The following is a 17,765-nucleotide window of genomic DNA, read 5'->3' on the forward strand; positions in this document are numbered from 1 at the left end:
CTTCCAGCAAAACAAAAACAAAAACCCCTGCGTTTTTTCTTTAAAACAGCCTTTTCCAACCTGGTGCTCTGCAGATGTGTTGGACTACAACTCCCATCACCCCATCCTATGTTACCATGCTGGCTGAGGATGATGGGAGTTCTGGCCAAACATATCTGGAGGCCACCAGGTTGGGGGAAACTGAGATAATTTATAGGTATATAAAATCAGGTCAGTAAGTGAATGTTCTGTATTGACTGTAGCCCTACTTATATGGAATTATTTATTATTGATTTATTTATTACAATGATTTAATAACCTACTCTTCAGCCTGAAGGCTCCCTGGGCAGCATGCATAATTAAAATGGCAATGACAATAAAAGCATTAAAGAAAACAAGGAGGACAGTGGAAGTCCATAAAAATAGCGTAAAAACAAAAGAGGACACCAATTTGCATATGCAAATGTATATGTAGAGGTGCAAAGTTAGAAATAATAAATGTTATTTAAATAGAACTTCAAGACTTCTCACCATAATGGGGAAGACTGACTAGGTGACCTGTGTGCCTGCTCAGTCTGCTATCCGGGTCCTAACTGTTCATGGGCAACTTCAAGGTCCCTTCCTGCTCTGCCTTCTTATGGTTCTTTGACATTAAACAAGACTTGGACTGGACAGCCCAATAAATAGAGGACATCTTCAAACAGAGGACTGTCCTCTGTAAAGTAGGAAACCTGTCCACCCTTCATCAGGTACCTGATGGAATGCCTTGCCCTGCATTAACTTAAGTCCTCCTCAGAAGCTCCTTCTCTGGATGCCCTGGTCCTTGGAAGGGAGATCACTAATGCCTGTACCTCCATGGCCAAGCTATCCCTGTCCAGGAGAGGCCATAGCTGGCGAACCAGCTGAAGCTGGTAAAAGGCACTCCGAGCCCCCACAGCCACTTGGGCCTCCAGCGACAATAATGGATCTAGGAGTACCCCCAGACTATGAACCTGGTCTTTCAGAGGGAGTGCAACCCCATCCAGAACAGGCAATGAGTCTATCTCCCAGACCCAGGAACCACTCACCCACAGGGCTTCCATCTTGCCAGGATTCACTTTATTGGCCTTCATCCAGCCCATTACTGAGTCTAGGCACTGATCCAGGACTTGCACAGCCTCTTCTGATAGAGCTGCATGTCATCAGCAAATTCAACGTTTGTTGACCTGGGGGCTGTCTTCATGAGCACTTTAGTGCAAAGCTAAAGCAGTCTTCATTCTTTCGTGACAGATGATGTCATCACCAACCACTGCCAACCAGCCGCTTCCCTCTTGAAAAGCCGCATTTTCTGAAGCTCCTTTGACTTTTTTACTGAAACTGGCTCCCTGGCGGTTTCACCACAGTGTGCCATGTTCCGCCCGCAATTAAAGCCTGGGCATGCCACTGTGCCCTGGCAGTGATGCAGTCAAGGGGGTAGGACACTCAATTCCCTCTTGTTTTCCCTATGGAAGTAGTTTTTCCCATTGAGAAAATCTTCAGTAGGACAGCAGCAACCCCTCACATTACCACAGTAGTGGGGACACTCATTCACCTTAGCTAGCCTGCTTTTAATCTTTAGCCTTTTGTCAGGATTGATTCTGAGTGCAGGAAGATAGTTAGCAGCTCAGATTCAGAAGAGGAACAGCCAGAACGGGGGGGGGGGGGGCATTTTCCCAAGCCAGTTCAGATATGGGTAGGCATGCTTCTCAGGTTAGCAACTCCAAGATAGCCGGGCCTGAAGCCCCTCCCCCCTTGCCCCTCTCTGTGAGAAGCTGGGAGGAGGAGAGTTGGGTTGAAGAAGGTTGAAACTGTAAGCAAGCTGTCACGTTCCCCTTGGGCCTCCTCTTTCCTGATGCATTCACACACAAAAAAATAGAGAGGCTTCAGTCTCAGGTTCGTTACAGAGCCTCATGTGGTGCACAGTGGTAGGCAGCAGTATTGCAACCCAAACTCTCCCCACGACCTGAGTTCGATCCCAGCAGAAGCTGGGTCCCAGGTAGCCGGCTCAGGTTGACTCAGCCTTCCGAGGTCGGTAAAATGAGTACCCAGCTTGCTGCAGGAAAGGTAGTCACGACTGGGGAAGGCAATGGCAAACCACCCCGCTATAGTCTGCCACGAAAACGCCAGCGAAAGCGGTGTCCCTCTAGGAGTCAGCAATGACTCAGTGCTTGCACAGGAGGAACCTTTCCTTTTCCATTACAGATGCAAATCCTCGAAGACTCTCAGGCTACAAAGGAATGCCTCCAGGGGATTCAAATGGGAACACCCGAAGTTGCCTACAGTTTGAAGTGAGGCTTGCTGGCTAGACTAACTTAGACTAACTTAGGGAGGGATGTCCCACCCTTCCAGTGATGCTTCCTGACGTCGCCTCTCACGCATCACTAACTGGGTTGACCATCTGAGTTCTGCCCTGACGTTTCCCTCTTAGCTCTGCACCGTGATCTTGCATCCCTTAGGTCACACACGGCTTCTCACAGAGGGAGACAAGGCGGAGGGGCTTCAGGGCCAGCCATCTGGGAGTCAGTAACCTGAGAACCATGCCTACCCATATCTGAACTGGTTTGGGAAAATGTATCACCCAGTTCTGGCTGTTCCTCTTCTGAATCTGAGCTTCTGACTATCTTCCTGCACTCGGAATCAATCCTGACACTTTTTGTGCATGTTTACTCAGAAGTAAGAAATAAATCTTGCTCTCCTGCGGTAAAAGGGTTAAAGGCTAACTTTAGTAACTCATCCTAAAGGGCTCTTTTGCTTCTCCAATGCTCTCTTCATAGAATCATATCATAGAATAGAATAGAATAGAATAGAATAGAATAGAATAGTAGGGTTGGAAGGGGCCTACAAGGCCATCGAGTCCAACCCCCTGCTCAATGCAGGAATCCAGGTCAAAGCATCCCTGACAGATGGCTGTCCAGCCTCGTCTTGAAGGCCTCCAGTGTGGGAGAGCCCACCACCTCCCTAGGTCATTGCTTCCATTGTCGTATCGCTCTAACAGTCAGGAAGTTTTTCCTGATGTTCAACCGGAATCTGGCTTCCTGTAACTTGAGCCCATTATTCCATGTCCTGAACTCTGGGATGATCAAGAAGAGATCCTGGCCTTCCTCTCTGTGACAACCTTTCAAGTACTTGAAGAACGCTATCATATCTCCCCTCAGTCTTCTCTTCTCAAGGCTAAACATGCCCAGTTCTTTCAGTCTCTCTTCATAGGCTTTGTTACCAGTCCCCTGATCATCTTTGTTGCCCTCCTCTGAACCCTCTCCAGTTTGTCTGCATCCTTCTTAAAGTGTGGTGCCCAGAACTGGACACTGTACTCCAGATGAGGCCTAACCAGTGCTGAGTAGAGGGGAACTAGTACTTCCCGGGATTTTGAAGCTATGCTTCTATTACTGCAGCCAAAATCACATTTGCCTTTTTTGCAGCAACATCACATTGTTGGCTCATATTCAGCTTGTGATCGACAACAATTCCAAGATCCTTCTCACTTGTAGTGTTGTTGAGCCATGTATCCCCCATCTTGTAACTGTGCATTTGGTTTCTTTTTCCTAGGTGCAGAACTTGGCATTTATCCCTATTCAATGTCATTCTGTTGTTTTCTGTCCAGCGCTCCAGTCTATCCAGATCACTTTGAATTTTGTTTCTGTCTTCCAAAGTATTAGCTATCCCACCCAATTTTGTGTCATCTGCAAATCTGATCAGCGTTCCCTGCACCTCCTCCTCTAAGTCATTAATAAAAATGTTGAAGAGCACTGGGCCCAGGACTGAGCCCTGCAGTACCCCACTCGTTACCTCTCCCCAGTTTGAGAAGATACCATTGATAAGCACTCGTTGAGTCCGATTCTGTAGCCAACTGTGGATCTACTGGATCATTGTTTCATCTAGCCCAGTTTGAGCTAGTTTGCTCATCAGGATATCATGGGGCACTTTGTCGAAAGCTTTGCTGAAGTCGAGGTATATGATGTCTACAGCATTTCCACGGTCCACAAGGGAGATGACCTGATCAAAAAATGAGATCAGATTTGTCTGGCAGGACTTGTTTTTGACAAATCCATGTTGGCTTTGCGTAAGCACTGCATTGTTTTCAAGGTGCTTCCAGATGGACTGCTTTATCATCTGCTCCAGAATTTTCCCAGGGATTGATGTCAGACTGACTGGTCTGTAGTTCCCAGGTTCCTCCTTTTTACCCTTTTTGAAGATAGGGACAACATTAGCCCTCCTCCAGTCATCTGGCACTTCCCCCCATCCTCCATGATTTCTCAAAGAGAATAGACAGCGGTTCTGAGAGTTCTTCTGCCAGTTCCTTTATTACTCTAGGATGCAGTTCATCTGGCCCTGGAGATCTGAACTCATTCAAAGTAATTAGGTGTTCCTTGACCATATGCCTATCGATCTCAAGCTGCAATCCTGCCCCTTCAGCCTGTATTTCGCCTTTGCCAGGGGGATCATAGACCTTCTTTTGGGAGAAGACTGAGCCAAAGTAGGAATTGAGCACCTCTGCCTTTTCTTTGTCATCTGTTATTGTTTTGCCATCCTTATTTAATAGCTGAACAACCATTTCTTTCCTCTGCCTTTTACTATGCACGTAGCTGAAGGAAGTCTTTTTGTTGTTTTTAGCATCCCTTGCTAACCTCAGCTCGTTCTCAGCTTCAGCCTTCCTGACACCATCCCTGCAATTCTGTGCTACCTGCCTGTACTCTTCCTTTGTTACTTGGCCTTCTTTCCACTTCCTATATGTGTCCTTTTTTGTTTTCAGGTCATCCCTAAGCTTTTTGTGAAGGCACATTGGCTTCTTCTGTTGTCTTCCACCTTTTTTTCTTGTTGGAATTGTTTGTGATTGTGCCTTGAGAATTTTCTTTTTTAAAAGCTCCCACCCATCTTGGACTCCTTTTCTCAATAGTGTCGCTTGCCATGGGACCTTACTGATCATTGTTCTGAGTTTATTAAAATCAGCTTTCCTAAAATCCAGGGTACGCATTTGACTACACTCGGCTTTTGCTTCCCTTAGAACCAAGAACTCAAGTACAACATGCTCGCTTTCCCCCAGAGTTCCTGTGACTGCTACTTTATCCACTAAGTCATCTCTGTTGGTTAGGATCAAGCCAAGGATAGCCGATCCTCTAGTTCCTTCCTCTACTTTCTGTAGGAGGAAGTTATCCGCCACACGAGTCAGGAATTTCCTGGAGGGGCCATGTTTTGCAGAATTTGTCTCCCAACAAATATCAGGGAAACTGAAGTCCTCCATTACTACTACATCATGCTTCCTTAAAACATTGGCTATTTGCTTTTCAAAAGTTTCATCCTCGTCTTCTCCTTGATTGGGTGGCCAGTAGTAGACTCCGACCACCAGGTTCCTTTTATTCTTTGCTCCATTTATTTTGATCCAGATGCTCTCGATGGGGCTACCAAGCTCATCCTCCTGTATTTCTGTGCAGAGATATGTATTTTTCACATACACTGCAACCCCACCTCCCTTTCTGTTCCTCCTGTTCTTTTTGAACAAGTTATATCCTTCAATTGCTGTATTCCAGTCATGACAGTCATCCCACCAAGTCTCACTTATACCTATCAAGTCATAATTTCCCTCCTGTATTAAGAGTTCAAGTTTGTTCTGTTTGTTTCCCATACTCTGGGCATTAGTATATAGACATCGAAGACCATGTGCTTCATAGTCTGGCTTTCTTCCTACATGTGTCTGAAGACTATTATTGGGCGCTATCAAAGCTATTCTCTCTGTTGCAGTGCATGCACCTACATCCATTGTTACCCCCAACATTACATCTTCCTTCCCTGTAGGATTCAGTTTAAAGCCCTCCTGAAGTTCTTCATGCTGTGGCCAAACACATTCTTCCCATCCTTTGTGAGGTGCAACCCGTCCCTTGCCAACAGCCCATCTTCGAGGAAGTATAGTTCATGGTCCCAGAATCCAAATCTCTCTTGTCGGCACCACCTTCGCATCCAGTCATCCGGAGTATTTTTCGTTCCCTTTCTATTCCTCTTCTAACTACTGGAAGGATGGATGAGAAAACTATCTGGGCCCCGAAGTTCTTGAGTTTCCTTCCCAAAGCTTCAAAGTCTGACATGATTTCTTCACAGGTGAAGAAAGGGATACCTGTCAGTGGGCTTTATGAGTGCAGGCAACCTTTAAGTCACGTCTCTGATCCTCCCGGGAGACAACATGCCTGGTGAGTCCATGGGTCTTCGCGACATACTTGGGTTTCGATCCCACGCAGCAAGGAGTCTCCCACTACTACCACTCTTCTCTTCTTGTTGTTGTAGGCCTGGGTTTCATCACCTCTGTTTGATTGACCTTCAGCCTCTTGCTCACTCTCATGTAGGTTCCCCTGTGATTCTTCCTCTACAGGCTGTCCTCCAGTCTCATCTGCAAGTACCTGGAATCGGTTCCACAGCTCCACTGCTTCCACTGGTGCAGAGTGGCATCTAGTTCTTCTTCTTCTGTCACCCTTTTCCAAGGAGTATCCTCTACTCCATTTTTCTTCACCTCAGCATTTCCCACTGCCTCATCTTGCTGTTGCTCTTCAAGCTTCTGGTCTTCCCTTTGCTGCTGTAGTTTATTTATTTATTTATTTATTAAATTTATTAATCGCCCATCTGACTGGTCACCCAGCCACTCTGGGCGATGTACAACCCACCATAAACAATTTAAAACAATAAAATTTTACCAATTTTTTTTTTTTTTAAATACCCTAACCCACCCCAAATGCCTGCCTGAACAACCACGTTTTTAATGCACGACGGAAGCTCATTAAAGAGGGGGCATGACGGAGTTCCCTAGGGAGGGAGTTCCACAGAGTGGGGGCCACCACAGAGAAGGCCCTCTCCCTCGTCCCCACCAGTCTAGCTGTCCTGGCTGATGGGACAGAGAGAAGGCCATCCGAGGCTGATCTTGTTAAGCGGCCTGTCTGGTGTTGCTGGAGGCGCTCCTTAAGATAGGCTGGGCCGGAACCATATAGGGTTTTAAAGGTCAAAACCAACACCTTGAATTTGGCCCGGAAAACAACTGGTAACCAGTGCAACTCCTTCAGCACTGGAGTGATGTGATCTCGCCGGCGGCTGCCTTTAATCAGGCGAGCCGCCGCGTTCTGTACCAGCTGCAGTTTCCGAACGGTCTTCAAGGGTAACCCCACGTAGAGCGCATTACAGTAGTCCAAACGAGAGGAGACCAGGGCATGTACTACCGATGGGAGCAGATGGTCGGGAAGGAAGGGGCGCAGCCGCCGTATCAGATGGAGTTGATACAGCGCTGTCCGGCTCACAGCTGACACCTGAGCCTCCATGGACAGCTGGGAGTCCAAAATGACCCCCAGGCTGCGGACCTGGTCTTTCAAGGGTAGCTGTACCCCATTCAACACCAGGTCAACATCCCCCAGCCTCCTCTTGTCTCCCACCAAAAGTACCTCGGTCTTGTCAGGGTTGAGCTTCAGCTTATTCCTCCCCATCCAGCCACTCACTGTCTCCAGACATTTGGACAGGGATTCTATGGCCAACCTTGGTGAAGATTTGAATGAGAGGTAGAGCTGAGTGTCATCCGCATATTGATGACACTGCACCCCAAACCTCCTGATGATAGCCCCCAGTGGCTTCACATAGATGTTAAATAGCATCGGGGAGAGGATGGAACCCTGTGGCACCCCACAAGTAAGTGGCCACGGGTCCGAAACCTCCTCTCCCAGTGCTACCCTCTGGTACCTGCCAGAGAGGAAGGACCGGAACCACCGCAATACAGTGTTTCCAATGCCCAACCCCTCCAGGCGGTCCAGGAGGATACCGTGGTCAACGGTATCAAAAGCCGCTGAGAGGTCGAGGAGAACAAGGAAGGAGCATTCACCCCTATCCAGAGCCCTCCTCATATCATCCACCAAGGCGACCAAGGCCGTTTCTGTCCCATGCCCAGGCCTGAAGCCCGACTGAAATGGGTCTAGATAATCAGTTTCTTCCAAGTGTGCCTTCAACTGCACCGCCACCACCCGCTCAATCACCTTGCCCAAAAATGGCAGATTTGTTCCTCCATTCTGTCCAAGAACTCTTCATGTTCTCTTATTCCCTGGAGGGTCGACAGTCGCCGCTCCAGTCCACTTACTTTTTCTTCCAGCAGCATGATCAACTTGCACTTGTTGCAGGTGTAGGCCATGTTGTTCTCAGGCAAGAAAACAGACATTGCACACATCATTGCCTCTTTTCCCATTACTCTCTTTCCCCTCTTTTCTCTTAAATCGCTATTGTGATTTTCTGCTTCTTTGATGTTCTGTAGTTTCTCTGTTGTTATGTAAAGTCCCTTCTTCACTTTATCGCTTTATTGCAGTAACAATCTTTCGGGTTTATGGGAGCCTGTCATTGCAAGCAGGGAGAAGGCGAAAGGGGGAGTTGGAAGCAATAACTCCGGGGCAGAGTGTTGGAATAGGGTGAAATTGAGGGGCTGAGCTCCTCTCAGGGGAGGCCTTTAGATGCTGCACTCCAGAATTGCGGATTTTGGTTTCTCAAGGCAAAAGTGTGCACACGAGGAAAAAATGGGGTGGGAGCAATAACTTTGCTGCAGATTCCTGGAATGGGGCAAAATTAGGCTGGGGGGAAGCTCTCAGAAGGACCCTTCAGATGCTGTACTCCAGCACTGGGGATTTTGACTTCTTCAGGGAAATCTGCACACATGGGGAAAATTCGTCTTTCCGTTGTCATGAAGATCCCCCCCCATCCTACAGAAAGTGTACAAAACCCAATAGGTGTATGTTCCTGATGTTATGCTGACCCAGCAATTTGGAACAGTGATTTCATTGCTAGATTCACTCCCATGCAAACATGTCTAACCCTCAAAAGTATACAAAGAAGAGCCTTTTTAAAAGAGCTGGAATTGCTGAATCACCTTTCCTCCCTTATTTGTTTATTTCATGTATTTTTATGCCAAAACTGCTCCCAGAAACATTAAACATGCTGCTGGACCTGCTTACCCAGACTTTGTCTGAGGAGGCCTTCTGAATTGTGTGTGACTGAATGGGAGTTAATTTAGTAATACAGCAACATTGCTTTTGTGAACAATTGTTTCAAGATAGGATACATTCTTATTGTTTTAACTATAAACAGAGATGGAAAGTAGTGGGGCACATATGATAGAAGTGGGGGAGGGGAAACTTAGAGGTTCAGATCAAAGACGTTTAGCAAGTTGTAATAATGGATAATTATTTGGCAGATTAAGGGAGCAATCCTATGGCCTCTAGACACTGTCTAGAGGGCCATAGGATATGCTCATTTCTGGGAACTGACCTTGGAGCCCGCGCTCTGAGGTTGGTTAACGGAAAACCGACCTGCCCCCTCGTCTGCACTGCCTCAGAGGCAGTGTGGAGAAGCCCCTTCCTCCACACTTGGAAGAGGAGTGCAGAGCGACTGAAAAGGGGTGTTCCGGGGGGGGGATTCTGGGTCAGGGAGAGCGGAGCTGAGCGTACGACACATCCAACGAGTTGTACAGCAGCTTCCTCTCCCGGTCACCCCGTCCCCTGCTGCTAGACAGCCAAAAATGGCTGTCTAGCGAAAAATAGCAAGGCAGGAGAGGCGCAGAGGGAATGATCCCCCTGTTCCTCTCCTGCCTTGCTTTGGATAGGCAGTCGCCTCTGAGTTCGGAGGTGGCCGCCTATCTAGTTAGGATTGCGCCCTAAGTCACAGAAGAAGTCTTAAATTTTAAGCTGCTAATCTTTTTAAAGAACTATATACATAAAAGCTAGCTAGATTTCTAACGATTTTCTTAGGTATTTATTCACTGCTACAAATCTACAAATCCCCTTCATGGATCACTGCCTTGTTGTGGCGAAGGGGCTTGCGTAACTCAGTGAAGCCATAAGCTATGCCGTGCAGGGCCACCCAAGACGGACAGGTCATGGCAGAGAGTTCTGACAAAATGTGGTCCACTGGAGAAGGAAATGGCAACCCACTCCAGTATTCTTGCCAAGAAAACCCCATGGAACGTATCACAAGGCTAAAAGAGATGACGCCGGAAGATGAGCCCCTCAGGTCGGAAGGTGTCCAATTTGCTACTGGGGAAGAGCAGAGGGTATTTCCAAGTAGCGCCAGAAAGAGTGAAGCGGCTGGGCCAAACCCGAAAGGACACTCAGCTGTGGATGTGTCTGGTGGTGAAAAGAAAATCCGATGCTGTAAAGAACAATATTGTTTAGGAACCTGGAATGTCAGATCAATGAATCAAGGTAAGCTGGAGGTGGTCAAACATGAGATGGCAAGATTGAACATCGACATCTTGGGAATCAGCGAACTCAAATGGACAGGCATGGGCAAATTTAATTCAGGTGACCATCATATCTACTATTGTGGGCAAGAATCCCTTAGAAGAAATGGAGTAGCACTCATAGTCAACAAAAGGGTGGGAAAAGCAGTACTGGGGTACAATCTTAAAAATGATAGAATGATCTCAGTACGAATCCAAGGCAAACCATTCAACATCACAGTAATTCAAGTCTATGCCCCAACCACTGAGGCCGAAGAAGCTGAGGTTGATCGGTTCTATGAAGACCTACAACACCTTCTAGAACTAACACCAAAAAAGATGTCCTCTTCATCATAGGGGATTGGAATGCTAAAGTAGGAAGTCAAGAAATCACCGGGATAACAGGCAGGCATGGCCTTGGTGTACAAAATGAAGCAGGACAAAAGCTAACAGAGTTTTGCCAAGAGAACACGCTGATCATAGCAAACACTCTTTTCCAACAGCACAAGAGGCGACTCTACACATGGACGTCACCAGATGGTCAATATCGAAATCAGATTGATTATGTCCTTTGCAGCCAAAGATGGAGAAGCTCCATACAGTCAGTAAAAACAAGACCTGGAGCTGACTGTGGCTCAGATCATGAGCTGCTTCTTGCAAAATTTCGGCTTAAATTGAAGAACGTCGGGAAAACCACTAAACCGTTCAGGTATGACCTAAATCATATCCCTGATGAATATACAGTGGAGGTGAGGAATAGATTTCAGGGATTAGACCTGATAGACAGAGTGCCTGAGGAACTATGGATGGAGGTCCGTAACATTGTTCAGCAGGCAGCAACTCAATCCATCCCAAAGAAAAAGAAATGCAAGAAAGCCAAGTGGCTGTCTGATGAGGCTTTACAAGTAGCTGAGGAAAGAAGGGAAGCGAAAAGCAAGGGAGAAAGGGGAAGACATACCCAACTGAATGCAGAGTTCCAGAGAATAGCAAGGAGAGACAAGAAGGCCTTCTTAAATGAACAATGCAAAGAAATCGAGGAAAACAACAGAATGGGAAAGACTAGAGATCTCTTCAAGAAAACTGGAGATCTCAAGGGAACGTTTTGTGCAAAGACGGGCATGATAAAGGACAAAGAAGGCAGGGACCTAACAGAAGCAGATGAGATTAAGAAGAGGTGGCAAGAATACACAGAAGAACTATACAGGAAAGATCTGAATGTCCCTGATAGCCATGATAGTGCGCTCACTGAACTTGAGCCGGACATCCTCGAGAGTGAAGTCAAGTGGGCCTTAGGAAGCATTAGTAACAACAAAGCTAGCGGAGATGACAGTATTCCAGCCGAGCTATTTAAAATCCTAAAAGATGATGCTGTTAAAGTGCTGCATTCAATATGCCAACAAATCTGGAACACTCAACAGTGGCCACAAGACTGGAAAAGGTCAGTTTACATTCCAATTCCAAAGAAGGGCAACGCCAAAGAGTGTTCAAACTACCGCACCATTGCGCTCATTTCACATGCCAGCAAGGTGATGCTCAAAATCCTACAAGCTAGGCTTCAGCAGTATGCGAACCGAGAACTACCGTAAGTACAAGCTGGGTTTAGAAGAGGCAGAGGAACTAGAGATCAAATCGCCAACATTCGCTGGATCATGGAGAAAGCAAGAGAATTCCAGAAAAACGTCTATTTCTGCTTCATTGACTACGCTAAAGCCTTTGATTGTGTGGATCACAACAAATTGTGGCAAATTCTTAAAGAGATGGGAGTACCAGACCACCTTACCTGTCTCCTGAGAAACCTGTACGAGGGTCAAGAAGCAACAGTAAGAACCAGACATGGAACAACCGATTGGTTCAAAATTGGGAAAGGAGTACGACAAAGCTGCATATTGTCACCCTGCTTATTTAACTTATATGCAGAGTACATCATGAGAAATGCTGGGTTGGATGAATCACAGGTCAGAATTAAGATTGCTGGGAGAATTATCAACAACCTCCGATATGCAGACGATACCACCCTAATGGCAGAAAGCGAAGAGGATCTCAAGAGCCTCTTGTTGAGGGTGAAAGAGGAGAGTGCAAAAGCTGGTTTGAAACTCAACATTAAAAAAACGAAGATCATGGCATCTGGCCCCATCACTTCCTGGCATATAGAAGGGGAAGAAATGCAAGCAGTGACAGATTTTACTTTCTTGGGCTCCAAGATCACCGCAGACGGTGACTGTAGCCATGAAATTAAAAGACGCTTGCTCCTTGGGAGGAAAGCTATGGCAAACCTAGACAGCATAGTAAGAAGCAGAGACATCACCTTGCCGACAAAGGTCCGTCTAATCAAAGCTATGGTTTTCCCAGTAGTAATGTATGGCTGTGAGAGCTGGACTATAAGGAAGGCTGAGCGCCGAAGAATTGATGGTTTCGAACTGTGGTGCTGGAGAAGACTCTTACGAGTCCCCTGGACTGCAAGGAGGTCAAATCAGTCCATCCTAAAGGAAATCAACCCTGAGTGCTCATTGGAAGGACAGATAATGAAGCTGAAGCTCCAATATTTTGGCCACCTAATGCAAAGAGAAAACTCCCTGGAAAAGACCCTGTTGCTGGGAAAGACTGAAGGCCAAAGGAGAAGGGGACGGCAGAGGATGAGATGGCTAGATAGCATCACGGATGCAATGAATATGAACTTGAGCACGCTCCGGGAGAGAGCGCAGGACAGGAAGGCCTGGCGTGCTATGGTCCATGGGGTCACGAAGAGTCGGACACGACTGAACGACTGAACAACAACAACAACAAATCTACAACTGCATGCACTTTATGTTGGTTTACAGTCAATGGAAGTATGGGGAGGGAGGGGACAGGATAATTCCTGAGGAGGCTGAAGCCTGACTGGAAAGGATGCAAGTAATCAATATCAGCCAGGAAAGCCACCACGACTTCCTCAAGAACAGTGGTGCAGCAGAGCCATGGTTTGCAGGAACGCAGCACCAGTGTGTTCGGATTAGCAGGGATGCTGACATCATCCGCCTCCCCACTCAGGATTCCCTGTTCCCTCCAAGTTTAGCTGCAGTCCTCACAGTGGCTGGGAAAATGAATCTTCTCAGCAACAATATATAGTTGTGAGGTACCCCTGTTGTAATGCAAAGAATTTGAGGTGGGGCGGGGCTGGGGGCTGGTCTTGAACGGGCAATTGAGGAGTAGCTTGATCAGTAGCTTGATCAAAGACATCCACCTCCTCCTGGTAGAGAAGAAAACTGCTAGAGCTGGTTTGTTGATATGAACTGTGGCAATTCCGCATGCACAAAATATAAATAGTAAAGGTTTGTATGTATGTACGTTGGCTGGTATGTATCTGGAATGACTGACAGGTGAGTGTGAGGTGGGGTTTGGCAGAGTGTGGGCAAGAATGACAGTTTGGCAAGTGGAAGAAAGGGGGAGTAGCTGAGTGAGAATGGAATGTAGTGTGATTGGATAAGAGCTTGTGCATAAAAGGTGGAGTGAATTGCTTCTGTGAGAGAGATATGTCTGGGAGTAAGATAGATTCGGAACAGGTAGATAAATCTGGGATTAGACTGGGAGATAAAAGTGAGAACATCTAGTGAGATAGTCTGTGGGATAGAGAGTGTGTGTCAGATAGTATGAGTAGGGATGTCAGAGAATTCCGCGACGGATCTCAGTGAGGCCGAATGCCAGTGCATTCAGCCCCCCGAAATCCGTCGCGGAATGAAGCCCCCGCCCCCCCACCCCATGAAAGGCGCACGAAATGGAGCACTTACCTGCTCCCGTCCGCGCTGCTTTGTGAATGGCGGCCATCCTGCGGCCCCCATTGGCTTCCTCCTCTTCAAGCCGTGATAGGCTACGTAAATACTTACGTAGCCTATCATGGCTAACGCAGGGATGCCATTTGTGTCCCTGCGGAGGCTGTGATAGGCTGCGTAAATATTTATGTAGCCTATCATGGCTCAATACAGGGACGCAAATGGCGGCGGCTATGACAGCTGCCATTTGCGTCCCTGCAGGGCTGCCCAGCGGCTGGATGTCTGGCTGCAGGCGGCCGGAGCCGGCCGGGTAGGATTCCAGGGGGAGGGACAGAGCGCCTCCCCCCCACCGTGGATGCCCCTCAGCGGAGCAAGGTAAGGGATTCGTACATCCCTAAGTATGAGAGAAGGTATGAAGGGTTTTGAATATAGAACTAAATGCAAGAGTTTTACTGTGCAGTTTATAGTGTTGCCTTATTTTAATCATTCCTGATATCCTTTCCTCATCCCAACCCAGTTCCTATTTCCAATCTTGTTGTACCAAATAAATCTTCTTTGTTTCCCATTTTAAAAGACAGTTTCCTTTTTATGTATTAAGAAGGGTTTTGTGGACTAACCCCCATGTGCTGGCTGCTTGGTCTACGCTATCAAAAAAGGAAGAAAGCAGCTCTAAATGGGTTATTGGTGGCAGCAATTGAGAGAGAGGTGAAGCATCACAATACACCAACAGAGGGTTGTGGGTGAGAGCCTAAAGGTGGCAGTGTGAGGGGAGACACTGACCAAAGCACCTGACCTGGTGAGTAGGAAAGGCAGACCCAGTAGCATCTGTAGTCATCCAGGGTTGTGTGGAAAAGAAGGATTTGGGGGAGTACCTCGCCAGTGCAGGAGCATAGTTACTGGTTAGAAGATGGGAGAGAGAGAGACCCCTCCCCCCACTTGGGTAAAGGGAGCCCCACAAGTGGTGACTAGAAATGGGATCGTGAAGTAGCCAAAAAAAAAAAAAAAAAGGCCTCAGGACCCTACATGGACCGACAGAGTGGCCTCCATTTTTGGCCTATCCTTGGAAGTGTAGCTATGGGGATTGCCACGATGAAAACCTACAATTCAAAATGTACCACTACACCACTGCTCAAAAGTAGCTAATTAGAGACAAGCCAGTCATTATTCATAAGGGTGTGATCCAATGACAATTTTTTCAGCAGAATTCTCATTTCTGCTGCTTTCAAAATAGATGACACAATACCATCCTCGAAGGAGGCATTCACAATTGTCACCACCCCTCCAGTCAATATCCTCTTCATGAGCCTGGATGGACAAGCAACCACGTTGATGGTCTCAAGTCTCCAGACAATTTGTCCACAGTCTCAAGCTGAATAAGCTGGAAACTATCCATCAGAATAGGACAAGCTGATGTCATGGGTACATCCCTGGACCCTGTTCTAGAAGTGATATCTGAGGAGCAGCTGCAATTGATTTTATTGACAAAATATTTAGTAAATTTATCACAGTGGACCACCCTGGGTTGCTTCCTCTCCAACCTTAGGATTCCAGTGTAACAATCCCTTCACCACTTGAAACAGCTTTGCTGGCTGACACTGGGCCAAAGCAACTGAGATGGAAATGTGAGATTTCTTCACTGCCACAGAATAGACTCTAAAATAACTCTAGTAGGACTCATCCCATGTCTTCCTCCACCATCACTTGAACTATCTCCCTTGGCATTTCATTGCCTCCAGCTCCTCAGGTATCAGGGAGCTTGGCCTCTGGCAATGGGAAAGAGCACTTAGGAGTGATTCTGTCAACTACCCAGGCCATTTCCCCATTCCAGATATCAACCAGTGCTTTGACAGAACCACTAGACGAGGCAACAGTAAAACTCCAACTAAAGCCATCAGGAAACTATTCATATCCATCAGTCTCTGACGGCAGATCATCCTCATCCTAACTGGTCTTCCACCCCTGCAGAGGTAAGGAGTGCTGCGGATGTGGACAGGATCCTTGGAGAGGTGAGGCCTACCACTTATGTGCTGGACCCTTGCACTACCTGGCTTATAAAAGCAGGCAGGGGGTACTGGCTGAGTGGGTAAGGGCAGTGGTGAACCACTCTTTATGTCAAGGTGTGATTCCATCTTGCCTAAAGGAGGTGGTGGAAGACCTTTGTGAAATTAAAAAAACAACACCCTGAACCCCTCTGTATTGGATAATGTCTGGCCGCTCACCAATTCTCCATTTTTGGGCAAGATGCTGGAGCATGTGGTGGCTTCTCAGCTCCAGGGATTTCTGGATGAGCTAGATTATCTAGATCCATTTCAATCTGGCTTCAGGCTGGTTATGGGACAGAGATTGCTTTGGGTGCCTTGGCGGGTGATCTACACAGGGAACTGGACAGGGGGAGTGTGTCCCTGTTAGTTCTACTGGACCTTTCAGTGGCTTTCAATACCATCAACCATGGTATCCTCTGAGGCAACTGTCTGAGATGGTACTAGGAGGCACTGATATATGGTGGCTCCAGTCCTTCTTGGATGGGCAATCTCAAGGTGGTGCTGGAGATTCCTGTTCAACCCCTTAGCTGCTGGCCTGTGGTGCCCCTCAGGGTACCATCTTATCCCTCATGCTGTTTAACATATACATTCAAACACTGGGAAAGACTGTCTAGAGTTTGGGGGTTCAGTGCCACCAGTATGCTGATGACACCCAAGTCTATCTCTCCTTTCCATCTAAATCCAAGGAAAATGTTCTGGTTCTAAATCGGTGCCTGATGTCAGTAATGGACTGCATGAGAGCAAACACAGTGAAGCTTAATCCAGACAACACAGAAGTGTGTTTGGGTATTTGAAAGGCAGGTCAGGGTATAGGAGTTTCAAACTGTGCTGGATGGGGTTACACTCCCCCTGAAGAGTCAAACTCGCAGTTTGGGTATACTCTTGGACTCAGCCCTGAACCTGGATGCCCAGATCTCAGTACTAGCCACTATGTTTGCACAGGTAAGGCTAGTGCACTAACTGTGCCCATTCCTAGAGACGTCTGATCTGGGTACAGTTACGCATGCCTTAGTTACATCTGTTTGGACTACTGTAATATGCTCTACGTGCGGCTGCCTTCAAAAACTATTCAGAAACTTTAGCTGGTCCAGAATGCTTCTGCCAGACTCTTGACCAGGGCTGGTTATAGGAAGCATGTGACGTCCTTGTTATGGCAGCTTCACTGGCTACCAGTCTGTTTCTGGGCAGAATTCAAAGTGCTGGTTATGACCTATAAAGCCCTATACTGATTGGGACGTGGCTACCTGAAAGACAGCCTTCTCCTGCCCGCTTCCTAAGATCTTCTGGAGAAGTCCTTCTTTCAAGAGTGTGCGCGTTTGGTGGTGACCCAAGAGAGAGCCTTTTCGGTGGGAGCTCCCAGGCTGGGGAACTCCCTCCCAAAGAAGGCTAGGTTTGCTCCCTCTCTGCTGTCCTTCCACCGGCAGGCAAAGACCACTTTATTTAAGAAGACCTTTAGCATGTAAGTGGGTCTGGTGGGCCAGGTGCCTGTTTTTAATAATATTTTTTTCTGTAACTGCTTTTATTGTATTTTAGGGCGCAATCCTAACTAGACAGGCAGCCACCTCCAGACTCAGAGGTGACTGCCTATCCAAAGCAGGGCAGGAGAAGCACGGAGGGGATTGTTCCCTCCGCGCTTCTCCTGCCCTGCTTTTTTGGCTAGACAGCCGATTGCGGCTGTTTAGCTGCGGGAGCACGGAGCGGGGAAGGAGGATGCTGTACGACACATTGGATGTGTTATACAGGCAGCTACGTTCTCCCCGC

General features: G+C 47.3%; 1 protein-coding gene across 2 annotated transcripts in view; it reads right to left on the reverse strand.

Annotated features, from left to right (window-relative positions):
- VEPH1 (ventricular zone expressed PH domain containing 1) overlaps nucleotides 1-17,765 on the reverse strand; it is a 250,480-nt gene that overhangs the window by 176,520 nt on the left and 56,195 nt on the right. The gene's annotated exons all lie outside the window — the stretch shown is intronic.

Source organism: Heloderma suspectum, chromosome 3 (genome assembly GCF_057233095.1).
Source record: "Heloderma suspectum isolate Gila_16-S chromosome 3, 16-S_ref, whole genome shotgun sequence".
NCBI lineage: Eukaryota > Metazoa > Chordata > Lepidosauria > Squamata > Helodermatidae > Heloderma > Heloderma suspectum.